Source organism: Felis catus, chromosome A1, assembly GCF_018350175.1.
Source record: "Felis catus isolate Fca126 chromosome A1, F.catus_Fca126_mat1.0, whole genome shotgun sequence".
In the NCBI taxonomy this organism is placed as follows: Eukaryota; Metazoa; Chordata; class Mammalia; order Carnivora; family Felidae; genus Felis; species Felis catus.
Window position 1 is genome coordinate 27,088,683 of NC_058368.1, and position 17,063 is coordinate 27,105,745.

The following is a 17,063-nucleotide window of genomic DNA, read 5'->3' on the forward strand; positions in this document are numbered from 1 at the left end:
CTGTTCGAACGGCAGGCCTTAGGTCTGTTTGTGCGGTAGACATCCGCTCCCACCGCCACCAGCACATCCCAGAGGGAGTAACTGAGGAGAGGAACCCTAGGTGGAGCGTAGAGAACTGAAACTTAGGCTTAAGTCCACATATTTATAGCGCCATCAGCAAGGAGGCCCCTGGGGGACTTTGGTTTCTACTTATGTTCTGTAATTCACAAGGCATGTCTCATTTTGTAATCATGAGAACCCTCTGAAGCAGACAAGAAGGGTGTCGCTTTTGACCTCAGTCTATAGAGAAGAAAGCACTGCTGCTTGGTCAGAGATGTGTCCCGTTCAAGGTCATATGTTTATTATATGATGGAGCTGGAAATCAAACCGAGAGATTCTGGTCCTAAAACCTGGGCACCATTCTCCGGGTCAGTGAATTATCACTATGAGGTATCTCTCTGCACCCCACTCCCATGATACAAAAGCCTTCTCACTCAATATTAAGTCACTTTGCACGTTCATTAACCTATGAAACAACCGAAATGGTTGGAATACCTCTGGAACTGGAATCATTTGGCGTACCTCAGCTTTGCTGTCTTCTCAGTGGGAAAGGTAAACGTGGGAGAAGCTTGTAGCGGGGGTGTCTGAAGTAGTCTGCACCACTCTGAGTTGTTTATGCATGCCCGGGGACTCTGGGTTGAGACAGATTACTTGGCCATTCTGGTTTGACCTTCCTAAAGAACCCACGAAAGGAACAATTGCGAGAAATAATTAATGACACTCTGACAACCTCAACCAAAATTGGAGCTGTTTTCACTGGTTTATGATAGATGCCAGAGCAAGGCATTGTGTAATAGACACATTGAAGGACTTGTTCTGTGTATGTATGTTTTAGGCATCAAAAGCCATCATTCCTCCATGATAGGACAGGAGAGAGAATTTTATACATTTACCCACCACCTACATACTTTGATATTTTGTCATAATGAGGCGTGCAGGGGAGCCAGCTGTGCTCTGGCCGGCGGTGGCTCTCCATCTCGGACCCAACCTGGGCGATGGATGAAGTCCTGGGGCCAGAGTCCCTGACACAGACAGCCACCAGCCCCAGGGAAATCCATCACAAAACAGCCGTCGCCAGGAGTCTAACCACATCCGGATTCACGTAAGGAGAGCACCGAGTACCCTCCTGGAGAATGATACCCCGAGACTCTGGGATAATGCTGCCTTTACACTGCTCATAAAATATGTTAAAAAATAAAGCCTTAAAAGTCATGCTCGTGAAGAGTGAGGACAGGAGAATGAGTGTAGCAATTCGCACAGTGCGCTTTTCCTTGGAGCAAGAAGTCCTGTCAATTTTTCAAAGTGGGTGTTTCATGTCTCACAGTATCCTCGAGAAGGCCGGGTCAGCCATAGGTTACTGGCTCAGGAGCTGACTTGGATCTTTGTCTTGCTGGCTTCTTGCACTTTTTCTTTTTCTTTTCTTTTTTCTTTTTTTTTTAGCTAAAGTGTCATTTCTTAGCCTTCCTCCTGCCCAGCCTGGGATTTCCTTTCCCCTCAGCTCTGCCTCCTGTGTTCTCTGTCTCATCATCCTATTTTATTTCTTTCACAGCACTAATCGCTGTTTGAAATTATTTCATTTATTGACCTGTTTAGCGTCTCTGTCTCTTACCCCTGGGACATAAGCTCCAAGAGAACAGAAGCCAGCCATGACTCCCGGGTTTACTGTTGTTTTCTGTAGCACATAGAACGGTGCCTGGCCTATGGGAGGCGCTCCATAAATTCATTTAGTGAGTCAATAAATGAATTAGGGGGTAAATATGGGCTGTTCTGTTGCTTAATCCCACAGGATAGTGCCCATAAACTGGTTAGCAGTCTTTTCCTGATAGAAAAATCCAAAGGGATTATATTAGTTTTCTTATTGTTGTACTAACAGGCTAGCATAAATTTACTGACTTAAGTGTGCAGATTTATTATCATAAAATTCTGGAAGTCAGAAGTCCAACATAAGGGGGATGGGGCTAACGTCAAGGTCAGCAAGGCTGCATTTCTTCCTGGAGGCTCCAGAGAAAAATTGTTGTTGTTGTTTTTGTTTTGTTTTGTTTTGTTTTGTTTTGTTTTGCATTTTTCAGTTTCTAGAAGTCGTGTACATTCCTTGGTTTGGGACCCCTTTCCATCCTCAAAGCCAGCCACGGAGTTGAGTCTTTGTCATCCTGCCATCTCTCCGATTCTCTACAGATAGGGGCTGAGGACTCGCATGATTGAATTGAGCTTACTTAAATTGAGCTCAATCTGGGAAAACCTCTTATCCCAACGTGCCTCATGTGAATCACCCCTGTAAAGTCCCCTTTGCCATACAAACTAACATATTCAGGTTCCAGGGCACAAACTGTGGGCATGTGGACCTCTTGCAGAGGGAGGAGGTGTCCTTGTTCTGCCTACCACGTGGATTCACTCACAGAAGAGGCAGAGGGATGGTCTCATTTTTCTCTGAGAGTATATATTGTGAACCCAAGAGTTCCCGACTCATTTATTCATTCAACAAATCCTTGTGGAGCTTGTCACATTTTCCTTGTCACTTTTGTTTCTGGTGGTAGAGTGGGCCAGGCTAGGCTGCTGTTTTGTCGGGTGGGGCAAGGACACCCTGGAGAAGTTCACGTGCAGGTAGAACCAGGCCTGACAGTCGGAGACTGGGTTGCTAACCAGAATGGGGTAGGTGTGTCCAGAGGGGACTCAGAGCAGCAGTAGTGATGACAGTGGTAACAGATAACGCTGGCGACAGATAACATTTATCGTGTACAGGCCTGTTTGGAGTAATTTACTTCATTTATGTAATCCTTACCACAATTCTGTGAGCGAGGTACTGTTGTTATCCCCATTTTACAGATGATGAAACTAAGGCACAAATAGGTCAAGTGAGTTGTCTAAAACCACGCAACGAATAAGCGACTGAGCCAGGATTCCAAATTCCGGGCCATCTAGCTTCTCGAGCCTGCTCCCTAGCCACCGTCCTCTCCTGCCTGTCACAGAGCCAATCAAAGAGGGGTGGAAGGAGCCCACGAGAGGCCGAAGGTGGGTGCTGGGGATCGGAGCCTCAGTTGTTGCACAGACGTGCGCGCTCGGTTGTTATTTGCACCTCACGTTTTCTGCCTTGGAAACACAGGAAAGACCCCACTGTGTGTCAGGCATGGCCACTTGCGGCGGGGACGTGTGAAGATGGGTCTGTGCTCAGGAGGATGCAGAAGCTAGCAGCTCACAGGCGTTCCCCGGGAGGGGCCGCTGAGGGAGATATTGGCTACTCTGCAGCTTGCTGAACCATCTGCCGAGCTTCTGGGTCTCATGAAGTACGGGGACCGGAATGGTACAGAGGAGCAAGTCAAGAAGCCCCGAGTTTGTGTGTCCACTTTATCGGTCACCAGATCTAGGTCTGGGTCAACTCACTGAGCCTCTGTGAAGAAAAAAATACAGTCTTTTTTTTTTTTTTTGCCTACATCTCTAGAGTGAGAGAAAGATCAAATTATTACTGTGAAGTACTCTGTAAATATTGGTTGTTAATGTCCACGTGCCTGAGCAACAAGGTGAGGAAAAGAGGTATGTCTGAGTGCCCCCAAATGGTGTCTGGTTTCTGTTGTCCTGGGGGGCAAACCAGAGAGTGCGGGCAAGAGAGGACATCTTCCCGTGGCCTCTGTGAGAGAGTCTGATTGATGGCAGGGATTTACAGGTCACCCGATGAAAGCATGCCATCGATCAGGGAGTAAGAAGGGTATCTTGTCTTTAGTGCACAGACCCACAGTCCTGATGGCTCTGATGACCCAAAGGTGGTCACCGGAAGGGAAAGCCTTCTCTGCTTGTGTCCACCCACCCCCTTCATGTTAGTAGCTACAGTGTGGCCAGACGGTCCCAAGAATTTCTCGCATGAAAGTGGAATTTTTTAGTAGGTTTGGTGTAACTGAGCACAAACGACAGCTGTGAGTTCCAGACTTCAGAGGGAGGTGCAAAAATTTACCTTGGAGTTAGTGAGCCTCTTAAAATACGTATTCAAATAATCAGTAATACACAACTGTCAAGAGTTGCAAAGGCTTTTAGATTTACCCTGCTTGTAAGCTAATAGGTTAGGCTGCAACAGTTTTACACCTGCTGGCAGAAGACATGAAACTCCCAGGTCAGACACAAAGGATTTTATTCCTCATGGTGCAACTTCCTGTTACCATTGGTTTCCTTTGTCCCCCAGCCCCAAGGGGACAGTGCAGAGCAGGCCTAAGCGGGTCTGTGTCTCTGTCACAGCCGAGGAACACAGAGTTTGGGAAATCACCAATCTTATAAAGAGCTACTGGCATGCTTGCTCAGCCTTTATTATCCTGGTCAGGAAACAAATCTGTCCTGTCCTGGAGGGAGACACTATCTTCGTCTTTCGTCTTTTCCTTGTGATGTTTGCTTCACAAACATCCTTGAAAAGATAGTCTGGAATAAAAGCTGTCATAAGACGTGTAGCAAAGCCTCCCATTAGAAACGAATACGTAATCTGCTGAATTCCTAATAGCGACCTATGGAAAGTATTTGTCTTTAAATATACAGTATTGTATCAGTGAGGGGATATGGTCTGAATTTTGTTTAAGAAAAGAATCCATTTCTAATTCTTTTCACTTAGTGAGTTCTACTCAATATTTTAGGATAGTGATCCAGCCATACTTGTTGCTTAAATAATTGCCATGGAGTTCAGGACTTCTAATGAATTGGTAATTAAATGATATTTTGATTAAAAGTTGTTTACATGGAGTGTGCAGAGGGCGTATGGTTGATTGTCTCTTTGACCAACTTTGGTTACAGGAGCAACAAAAGTAAGAATTTTATGTTTTGACCGTGGATGATACTGATAGGAATGTATGCAAAGATTTTTGCTTAGAGTAACACATGCTTTTTCTGTGATTTTAGTGATAAGTTTTCTAGGCAAATTCTTATTGGGAGAATTATCATTTGTACAAGTTTCTTTTTATTTGATTTTTTTAAATTCCCCAAATGTATTCAATTTCATACATGGTCATGCTTAAAAATTGTAGGCCTATCATTGCCTACTTAGTATGTAGTCAGGGACAAATTGAGCCCCAATGATTTGGATAATCCAGGAGATCATTAAACTTTGAATATTTTTAGGTTTAAACTTGATAAAAGGACCCACATGCTACTGAAAGTGTCAGGAAATTCAAGGACCCACATTCTGCCTGGGAGTTGGCATAGTGCTATGAACATGGCTTTAAATGCAGCTGGATCTGGATTGAACTCCAGCTCTTGCTAATTCCTAATTCTGTAATTTACGTAAAATGCCTGCGCCTCAATTTCCTCATCTGAAAATTGTGCACAGTGACTGCTGCTTTGTGGGCTGGTTGTGCAGCCTAAATGAGATGAGTTATTCAAAGCTGATATATTTCTTTAATAATGTAAAGGGAATGTTGGAAGTCAGTTCAGGACCATTACAAAGTTTTTTTTTGATTACTTTCAGCTTGGGTGAAGCTTTAAATTCATAGTTAAATTCCTTCTCCAAAGTACTCATTTACTGTCTATTGTTTTTCTAGTTATCTAGGTGCATTGGGGAATTAAAATCATGCTTTAAAAATCATCCCATGGATATCAAAAGCTCATCAGTTGCTAGATGCTAATGGGAAAGTCAAGAATCTGCTCCAACTTATTATTGCAGGCATACACAGAACTACCTAGGGAAAAGCAAGGGTTGGCTTAAATTCCCAGAATAAGATGCTTTGCAGATTTCAAAATATGTCACTCACTATAAAATTAATTCAATTATTTACCAGCCACACACATACTAATCAGGTTTGAAAGTACGAAAGACCACAGGGAAGAATGGACAGTTACCTTTCTATTACCCATGCTAGTGTTACGAAATAAGGACAGCTCACGTGTGCGCAGTGCCCTCAGTTTTGTGGGAAATCGGGAGCTGAATATTTAAAAAACTAATTACAATTAATTAAGATGACTACAAGAGCTGTGACAGTTTGGGGTTCTATTTTTATCAATTTAATCAATCTCTCCCATGAAAAGTAGGAGAGATATTTTGGATTTGACAAACAACTTAAGAGCTTTGCAGCGGGGACGGAATGAGAAAGCTCAATGAGCAGAGAGTGTTAAGTAAAGTTCTTTACGTTTTAAAAGCAGCTACTACCTTCAGAATATAAAGGCGGCCAAGACTGAAGCGATAAGGAGAAAGAGAGGGGAAAGTTGGTGTATCACCAGATGGGATGATGGAAGATAAATGATAAATGATTACACCTGCCTCCTCCCAGTGTGTAAATTACTCACAGCTACCGTGCAGAAAAAAGCACTATGATGACAACAGCTTTAATGCCAAATGTGTGTGTGTACCATGGTCCCCCCTCATCTGCAGGGGATACATTCCAAGACCCCAGTGGATGCCTAAAACCTCAGAGGGTACCAAATCCTACACACGTATATAATGTTTTTCCCATTCATACATACCTGCGATAGTGTTGAGTTTATGAATGAGGCGCAATAAGAGATTAACAACAATAATAAAATAGAACAATCACAACAATCTACTGTAATACATGGTATATGAATATGGTTTCTCTCAAAGTATTTTACGATATTAGACTCCCCTTTTTTTCTTGGGATGCTGTGAGACGGTGAATGCCTACGTGATGAGATGAAGTGAGGTGAGTGGCGTTCGCACCGTGATGCAGCGTTAGGCTACTAATGACCTTCTGATGATACGTCAGAGGGAGGACCTTCTGCTTCAGTTACCACAAGTAACTGAAACCATAGAAAGCAGAAAGGCAGGTGGGGGGAATTGTATTTAGCCAGCGTGCCTTCAGGTTATGCATAAAATGTTAAGGGTTTTACTTAGTAGAGATGGGGTTAAATATTTACTTCTGGCTAATTACATATTACCATATGCCTAAACTTTTGAAATGGTAGCTGTTCTAAAGGTGAAAAATGGACAATTTGCAAGATATATCAAAACTAGCCTCAACCGGATGTTAATTAATGGAAGTAAATGGATGATGACACTATTTCTATTTAGTCCAACTCCTATGAAACAAACACCTACCCTGGGCGGGGAGCTGCGCTGGCTCTGTAGAAACTAAGCTGTTCATGATCATCAGCGTCTCTCCCCAGAATGTAGGCACCTGCAGGCCTTGGCATCCCCTGTGAGACGGGGTTTCTGAATCTAACCCTTGCCCTCAGGAGCAGGGACATGTGCACATTGGTGAGACAGGACACGTGCACACATTTAAATCCGTTTGGGTCAACAGTTTTTCTTTGTCTACAAATAAATGGTTTGAGTTCATTTTTAAAGGTATGTTTTCCCTACATAATTATAACTGTTTTACTTTGAAACACAGTGCAATTGGAGTATTTCTTCCTGTCCATATTCTACTTATATTTTTTATTTGCCTTGGACTGTGCATGATCATGGACACAAATATCCTGCATCTTTTAGTACAAACGCAGTGGTAGCATAAATGAAGACGTAGAATGCCAGCTCAAGTGGAGGAAGTTCAGACTCTGGGCTCTATTAGACAGGAAAATGGATATTCCAATAAATAGGGTTGTTGAGGCTACAGCAAGTTATCTGCACAAAGCTGCAGGGTCAGCATTTTTTAGATGGTATCAGGGATGAGTAGTTAATTAAGTAAAGGCCTCCAATCCCAGTGGAGTCTTGGGGAAATGAGGTCGATACTTTCTTCTCCTTGAACATGGGGCCAAATTGGTCTTTTGATTCTATTGTAGTCATCTCTTGGGTGCTTCTGCCCTAAGATCTGCTTCTATCCCTTTGAAAATCTTTTTTGTTGAGATGACCTTAGTGTTAGTGACACCCATAGGCTAGATTTAATTGCTTTTCTAAAAATACCATCTTCCCCCCCAATAATTCCTTCAGTTCACAATTAATTAAAGCATAATGTGTTGGAAACTTTCTTGTTTAAAGTCTACCTATTCTTTACCTTATTGACTTATTTATTTACCACAAATGGCCAATTCTAAATGGGTAGTATTTCTTTCAGCTTCCAGCTCCTAGCTTTTCTTCTGATATTGATTAAATTTTGAGGTATTTAAAGCAAACAGACCTATAGAGGTAGATAAAACTCTGTGTGTGTGTGTGTCTCTGTGTGTGTGTAGGCATGTTGTTATCCTTTTCTAAAAAAACTATAAGTAGAGGCAAGAACTTTTGAAATTGGAAGCTGAATTGCATAGTGATTATTAGCATATGTAAATTTGGACAAGTTTGTAAGTAATTCTCTAATCTTTTTTGTTTACTCATCTGTAAAATTAGGAGAATAGTATCTAAATGGTCTAGTTGTGTATTAAAAATTGAAAATCATTTAAAATAGTGCCTAGTACACAGTAAGTGCTCAACAATAAATATTATCATTGTGATCATTATAATTCTGGTCATTTTTGTCTTGATTATTTGTATTTTAGGGATTTGTCAACTTTTTAATTTGAGATACTTAAAAGGCACTTTTGTGCCTTAAGACTTCTTGTAAAAAATGTTCTATTACTGATAGTGTCTTTAATTTTGATTGAATTGATTTAAATCACACAATGGTCACAGGGACTCAAGGGCCTTGAGGGCGGGACTATGTTACGTCTTTATGTACATCATCTCTGGAATAGCACTGTATTCACAGCAGGTGCTCAACAAATTTGGACAATGATCTGGGTCTGGATTTAGTTCTTGTTTCTTACTAGCTTAGGGGTTACTGGGTTCACCTTTCTGGACTCAGGATCTCTGAGGTCCGAAAGCCAGATCTGGAGGCAGAAAGACTTGAGATATGAATTCCAGTTCTGCTGAGATCAAGTCCAAGGTACCTGGGGTTTCCTGATCAAACATCCCACCAGGTCTCTATTCTTTCAATATTTGTTCAACAGTATTTAATGGAGGCACAGGGGAATGATTTTCAGTAATAAAAATACAATATATTAACAGATTCGCTGATTTGTTTATTTTCTCTGGCCCAGGCAGGATCAATGACCTGTAGGTAAAAATATTGAAAGGTGAAAGGTTTTCTGTTTTAGTTTTTCTTGATTTTACTTTAGACTGAGCATGTGTGTGTTTTCTAGATCAAATAAGTAATAGGCATATTAAATGATTTACATTTTAGATAATAAAATATCTCACTTGCTTCAGTCAAAGAACACCACTCGTGCTGATTTGTCTCAGAATTTTAGCAGGCAGTGAGGGTGGGTTACTCCAAGATACACTGACAATTTGGGGCAAGTTTTCTCTGGTGGGTGGGTGAGTGGGTGGAAACAAACGTTTTTCCTACTTGAGAGTGCTGTGATTTTTTTTTTAAAGATTTATTTATCCATAATGAGAAAGAGCAGGGGAGGGGCAGAGAGAGAGGGATAGAAGGAGAATCCCAAGCAAGCTCTGTGCTAACAGCAAGGAGCCCCACAATATTGGGCTCATCCCAGGAGCCATGAGAGCATGACCTGAGCAGAGAGCAGGAGTTGGATGTTTAACCAACTAAGCCACACAGGAGCCCTGGAGAGTGCTGTTTTTATATTTTGCTAGTTACATGGATTGCCTGATGAAATTTGAGTTGCTTGGTGCCTATTACTCCAGTAACATTTTAGCATTCCAAAGAAGTTGGCTCCTAGGGAATTGGCTTCCTGCCCTGAGGCTGATTTGCCTCTGGTCCTGCCACTTACCAACTGCTTGGTTTAGGGCAGTGTTTTTCACTTCTCTGAGCCTGGGTACCATCATCCTTAAAGGGCAAGACAGTGAGAATGGAGGAAAAGAAGGCACACCAGCCAAGTTTCTTCTCTATGTTAAGCGCAAGCTTTCCTAGACCGCCTATACCCTTGCTTTCTCCCCTTTGGCCAGGACGGAATCACGTGACCACTGCTTGTGGAAGGGTAACCACTGCTTGCTGGAGAAGCAATTATTGCACTTCTCCGTTTATTTTAGCGGCTGTCACTGCCCCACATTTTCCTCTTTTTCAAGGAAAAAGGTGGGGGGCGGGTGTTGACTGGTGGTATTAGGCCATCATCAAACTGCTTCTGGGGATTTCTCTGCGTTAGAAGTACTGTGATGTTAAGCATCTAGCAGAACCTTGAGGTAGAAAAACATGGGGGAGATCGTGTATTTTCTCATGTACAGGAGTTTACAGATTGCTAGACACAATACAGTTTTTAAAATTTAGAGAAGAACATACGCTCAATGTAGATATCATTTGAAGATGTATCTCATTTCCAAAAACATTAAAATGTGAAAAAAGCATGCATTATGGAATTGAGGAGCTGTGGAGGTAGATGGGATTAGGATGAACCTGAAAATTTAATTCATTTTCCTTAGAAATATGACATTTTTAAGTAGTGAATAACATAATGCATGGATTCAACTATTCAGAGATAAAAATGGATACTCTTTGTAGAGAATATATATGCCGCTTTGAGTGTAATAATTTTTGGAAAGTATTTTAAGAAGAATTTTGCAAGACTGCCAAAATATGTTATAATTTTATGTTTATATATTTTATAATTATATCAAAAATAACAATAAAAAATTTTTCCTTATTCAAAACAGCATTGAAGAATTTCTAAGTCGCTTATAGATGTAAAAGGCATTTTAAAAAACATAAAAACAAAAACCATGCTGGATTAGATTCCTAATCTACCATAGGATATATTATGGGAGGGTACTGTTATTAACCACAGTGGTCAACGCTTGCTCCTAACTCAGACTGTCTGGATCAACGCAGTTTGTTTTTGGTTTAATTAAGAGATCAGTGAATGAGTATGAAAGGAAGGAATCAAGTATTGGTGATCTAAGACTAATACCAATCTATCTTCAACGTAACTCTTTTTAAGAAAATATTGGCTTATAGGGACGCCTAGGTGTCTCAGTTGGTTTAGCATCCAACTCTTGATTTCGGCTCAGGTCATGATCTCGTGGCTCATGGATTCGAGCACTGCTTCGTGCAGAGAATGCTGAGCCCGCTTGGGATTCTCTCTCTACCCTACTGTCTCTCCCTCCCCAAGATAAAATAAATAAACTTAAAAAAAAATAAAGAAAATATTGGGTTCTTAACAATTGTATACAATAGCCAGTTTGTTCTCTGTAACTAATTTTACCTAATTTCTCAAATCTTTTCCCTTTGTGCAAGAGTTTGTGTATGACAGTTTTTGTGGTGAATGTGTTGATTTTCATGCCAACCCTGTGCTGTCTATAGTTCTAAAGAGGTACCAATATTCCTAAATAAAGCGAAAAATCCAAATGTGTAGATAGTTGTATTCTGAACTGGAAGCCTTAATGAGTTAATAATGCAATGCTAGCCATCAGTGGTTTTAAAATCCAATATTCAGATCTGTTGCACATAAAATACATAGCGTTCTTTATTCTTTAGTTTTTTTTTAATGGTTTGAATGTATATGGCCTGTATACCCCCCACCCCCCCACGTAGTTTTCACATATAAAATATGTGAAAGCATATTTTTTTCATATAAAAATATATTTTAACAGATTGTGAAACTTGGAGCATAAAATACGTAACTTTTAGATTCAGCTAAGCAATAATGCTGGGAGACATATGGGTCAAAACAAATAGCCATTTGCACAACACAGATTTAAACTTCTTTGGTTAGGTTGGCAAAGAAGTTTGTTAGGTTAGAAATCAGTTCCTCCAGTTATAGTCTTTGCTAAAAGGCGGTGGATTTGAAGAAACCTTCTCTGAATTAGGGGGTCAAATATTACAGTTTTCTGAAAAAAGACCCCAGACACTTAAGATGATAGTGTGAGTTAATTCTGTTTCCCTGGGTGAGGTCTCACTGTGAGAACACAATGCACCACTTTGGCTGAGACGCTGTTTCCAATAAATATGGAAATTATGGCTTCCAGTGCTGTGGCCTGGTATGAAATCTCATGGGAAATAACTTGAAACTATGTGACAGGTTTAAAACTAATTCCTACCCCCCTCTCTGAAGTAACCAACCTGTATTTACAAGATGTACCATTATTTCGTGGCCATCCAGAAAGATGAGCAAATGCAGTGCTGTTTTGTAGAATGAAACCGTGGGGATAAAAATCTCCTAGTCCATATATATCCTTGTTAGTGCATGGCTTGAATCAAGGAGGCTCTGATTTCGTGGCCTGTACTTCTGTAAATCCAAGAGTTGCTCTTTGACCCTTCTTCCTGTTCTTTCTTGGGCTTTCTCTAATGACTCTCAGCAGAGAATTATGATTGGGGTTTTTCCCTTTGCCAGATGAGGATGGTTTTGTCATGACGGGTTTCAGACTACACCCGCATCCTCAACCTCGTGAGATCCTGGCTGGACAAAGGTGAAATGTGCCTGCCATTTTCAGATCTATTTCTTGAGGAAGCATTAGAGAGACTTATTATGCTGTAAATAGAGGGGGAGGCTGTTATCAAGAGTGGGGAGAAACAGGACATCAAGAGTGTCTTTGGACATCTATGTAGATAAAGCAGAGACCCTCAGTGAGTATTCGTTAGTGCTGTTCTTAAATGACTCAAATTCAAATGTGGCAACTCGAATTCAAATGTGGCCCAGTAAAGTCAGAAGAACCTAACCTATACATGCTCTGAAACTGCCTCCTGCTTTCTTGGTGTCTGAGACTAGGAAGGGCTATGGGTGGGGCTGGCCCCTCCTGCATGTTTGTGGCCAGTGGAGCTTCAGGGCAAAGGCTTGTGGATGTGCTGTTGATTTTCTTTTTCTCCTTTAGGGACCGGTATTTCTGAGCATCCTCCTTAACTTCCTGTGTCGCCTGTGGTAGATTGTTCTCTTTAAATCGGGCTACCGCAGTTGAAAGAGACATAAGAGATTAACCCTGCTTTTTGTTCATTTCTAACCAAAGGGAGAGGAACTTTGTGAGGATTTAGTAGATTAATAAAAATGAATACTTGTGTGCAATATCTTGAGCTCTTGGGAAGTTGGTTCTGAATAAATTTAAGGTCTGAGTGTCGTGCCGATGTTGGGATTCCATGAACAATGAGGGGCTATGAGATGAGTACACTGGGCTTTATGAAGTAGTGTTCCCAACAGCTTATGCTGTTCTCCACAAAATTAGATCCATATAATAGTTCCCCCTCTCGCGCCCCTTGCTTTCCAGTCTTCCCCCTCTGGTGCCACGACCGTGGTGAAATAATGACTGAGTTAGGCCTGGGAAATTCTTCATGTAGCCATTCAGGGCACTGCTGGCCTGGGAGAGGCTCCTGAATGTCAGGTCTTCCCTTGCATTTCAAGTAGCATTGACCCGAGGGCAGTCTTCCCTGGAGACCTGGGGGAAACCCACACTAGGAAACTTGGGTCTGGCAGAGAAGTCTTTCTGATTGGGTTGCACTGGCCACCTATTGTGGGGGCCTATTGCTGCAATTCATAGGGGGACGGGATGCTTTGTGCGCCCATCTGTCATACCCAGACAACCCCCACATTCTGCATGCATCTAAGACCAACCTCTCTCCTTTCTGCCCCCATATGAGAGCCAGCACGGTTTAGTTGCTCAGCAATACCATAGTTGTGCCTGGCCAGCCAAGGGGAGACAGGACTGATGGCCCCAAACTGTGGGGCAAAGCCAGTCCTGATATAGCAGCTGTTGTCCCAGGGACAGCTGACCGGGGCACCGAAGAGTGAGAGAAAATTGCACGTCGCGAGGATTAACACGATTTATTTCATTATTAGTCTTGCAGGGTTGTGGTGTGCTTGTTACTAAGTCTACTTTTCAAAGGACTTCAGCGAAGGAAGCTGGAATGTTCCGAACATCCATTTTGGAGTGTGATTATTTCCTTTCAATTTGTTGAGTAAGTAGGAATGTCACAATGTAGGCTAATTTTCACCAAGAGAATATTTGTAATAGGCGCCTCATACTAAACATTCATTGGCTTCAATGAGAGTTTCTGAGGTGGCCATGGAGACTGTTGGGAGGAGAAAACTGAAGTCCTGGAGGGTTAAGTGATGATGCTCAGAGTTAGACAGTGCATTACACTGGGGCCTGGACGGACTGCAGCAGCCTGGTAGCCTGAGCTGCTGGCCTGTCTGCTCTTCCGTAGTCTTCTTTCCACAATTCCACGAAGCAGTTGTCAGTCACAGACTTTAAATGCAAAATTTCTCCTTTGAGAAGATTCTATCATTTGAAATGGGATGTGATGTTATGCTACTATCAACAAAAGAAACTTTTATAGTGTTTGCTCTGTGTCACTCTGACTTGCATGACCCTGGGTATGGTTCCCGGTTCCCAGGATTCAGTGTCAGCTCATTAGATATTAACCCTTCTGATTCCTCTTGGTAACAGCAAACCATCTGTGCCTGACTTCCTAAATTTCAGGCAGCTTGCGTGTGTTCTGGATCAGAACTCTCTTCTTAGTCAATCATTTGGTTCCTTTCATAGGAATGAACCCCTGCTTAACTCCACTGGCTGCCCTGGTGGCTGTGCTGGGGCTATGCTAGCCCATAGTGCAGACCCGTGACAGTGCCTTTTAGCGTCCCCATCGACAGATAAATGTCTGCTGACCATTGCTGGGGGCTTCCAAGGACTACCCACTGTCCTGGGTCCTGAACCCCCTAGTTTCCTTTTTGCCCCGAATGGAGGTCAGAGTGAACATTAGGCTTTGCCTACGGCAGCACGCACACAGACACACGCATACACACACACACACACACACATACACACACACACACACACACACTGGTTCCCACTGCAAGTCTAGTGCAAAGTTCCCTCCTTTGCTGCCTTATCTTGCTCTGAGTAGCTGACAAGATCAAACAAAACCCTGAGATATATCAGACTTCACTGATACTGGATAATTTTAAACACCCACTTCTCACATGTAGAAATTTTAGGAAGTATATGAACAGAACATGTATTTCTACATTTAAAGTAAAAAGTGGAAGATACCCTTCTGGCACATTTATCTCTGTCAAAAGACCAAAACAAAACAAAACATATATTCCATCTTTTTATATTACAGTTTTTCCTATGTTTTTTTCTTACTGGGGACATCACTGTAAGCCAGGTTGTTAATTCAATTGCGACTTTGTTTTTTTATAGTGGCCATTTGTTCAAACAAAGAAACGCTTATCGGTGGAAATGATAACTGTGATAAATTGCCTCAGCTTTCATGCTTACCTACTATTTTCTGATGGCACTAAATTCCAGTTTTAAGTCTGGAAAAAATTAAGCTGAATGTCTTTTCCAGGAGAGATTCCATTTCCTACGGATAATTTATAGAGGTTTTTTTTTTTTCTCTTGCACCCCCTCTTGGATTCTGTCGTTTTCACCACTTTGCAGGTATTAATCCCCTATTTATGCCCCACTGTCCACCTTTATTTCCACTCAGATTTCAGCCTCTTTGTGCCCCTTAATTCTTCCACTCATTCCTTTTTCTCCCCTTGCTTCTGATCTTGAGAGCAGCTACCACAATCCTTCCCCTGTTCTTCCGTACCCACAGGCAATAAATGTGTATTTGGTCCTTGCAAGAATTAATACCCCAGAGAGCCACCAAGCTTGATTAGTAAGTGGCAGATACACTCACCCTAGTGCAGAAAAGTGCTCTTGTGCTTATGTTTGTATACATACACCTTCTGTATTTATGGCCTCTTTTGTCCTCTAGGGTTGTTATTCTGTGTTTTGGGCTTTACTTTTATTTACAAAGTAATATGTTTATAGTATCATCTGGCTGATAGGCCCTGAAGTAGCCTCTCCCAACTTTCCGTTTATTTATTTACTTTTTAATTTTTTAATGTTTATTTTTGAGAGACAGAGAGACAACGAGAAGGCGAGTGGGGGAGGGGCAGAGAGGGAGGGAGACACAGAATCTGAAGCAGGCTCCAGGCTCTGAGCTGTCAGCACAGAGCCCGACATGGGGCTCAAACTCATGGACCACAAGATCATGACCTGAGCTGAAGTCGGACATTTAACCAGTTGAGCCACCCAGGCGCCCCCATCAACTTTCCATTTAAGTACCCATCGTGACACAGAAAAATATAAAAACAAAATACCAGTGGAAAAAAAAGACTGATAGCCTTTTGCAGGTTTCCTAGAGGAATTTCCACTGATTATAAGGCTGAGGGAGCTGCATTGAGAATAAAAACCATTGGCCAGTATTGGGTCTGTCTCCTGTAGGTCATGGCTTTCTGACATGTACAAAATAACCGAAACACATCTTCTCGTCTACATGAATTTTTTCCTATCTTCGTAGACTACACTTCCTTGTTTAGCGGTGGTGCTGTAGAGAAACAGTAAAATCCATCCCCGGTGGTAAAGTCCCCTCCCTGCTCTAACACACTGTCAAGACTATGTAGGTGAAGGCAGAAAGAGCTCATCTAGCATTGAGTGCCTGGATTGTGGCTTTTTGGGTACTATTTGTTTGATGGGGCTTTGGGGTAGAGAACTATGCAATGATAGGGTGAAAAAAAATCTCACCTCAGTTACTTAGGGTAGTCTGCAATGAATGCTAATTAAATACCCAAGGTGTCCAGAGCAACTTGTACCAGAGCAGAGGAACCATAGAGGGTTCAGAAAGTACCACCCAAGGGGCATCACCAACCTGGAGTTACATGTATTTATCTGTTGGCCAACTCCAAGTAGGGTTAACTTTCTCCCAGTTCAAGAGTGAACAAACACAAAGACTACCCAAAAGGTTAGGTGATATTAATAAAAAGAGAAGGTAATATTAATAATGAATATGTGTTACTTTAAAATTTTTTTCTGTAAAATACACAAGTTGTACATGAACAGAAGCATGCAATAGATACCTAAAATAATATAGAAATACTTAGGTTAAAAATTACAATCTCTTGGGGAGCCTTGGCAGCTCAGTTGGTTCAAGTGTTGGACTCTTGACTTCAGCTCAGGTCATGATCTCATGGTTGTGAGATCGAGGGCTGGCAGTGCAGAGCCTGCCTGGAATTCTATCTGCCCCTTCCCCACTCGTGTGCACCAGTACTCTCTATCCCTCTCTCAAAATAAATAAAGAAACATTAAAAAAAATTATAATCCCTTTTTACACCCTAACCTCACCTACCTCCCTAGAAGTAAATATGATTGCTCTTTTAGTGTCTGTCTGACTAAATACTCTTTATACATATACATACTA

At 41.8% G+C, this 17,063-nt stretch overlaps 1 protein-coding gene across 16 annotated transcripts in view; it reads left to right on the forward strand.

Moving 5' to 3' along the window:
* Nucleotides 1–17,063, forward strand: part of ENOX1 (ecto-NOX disulfide-thiol exchanger 1) — a 579,959-nt gene that overhangs the window by 134,207 nt on the left and 428,689 nt on the right. The gene's annotated exons all lie outside the window — the stretch shown is intronic.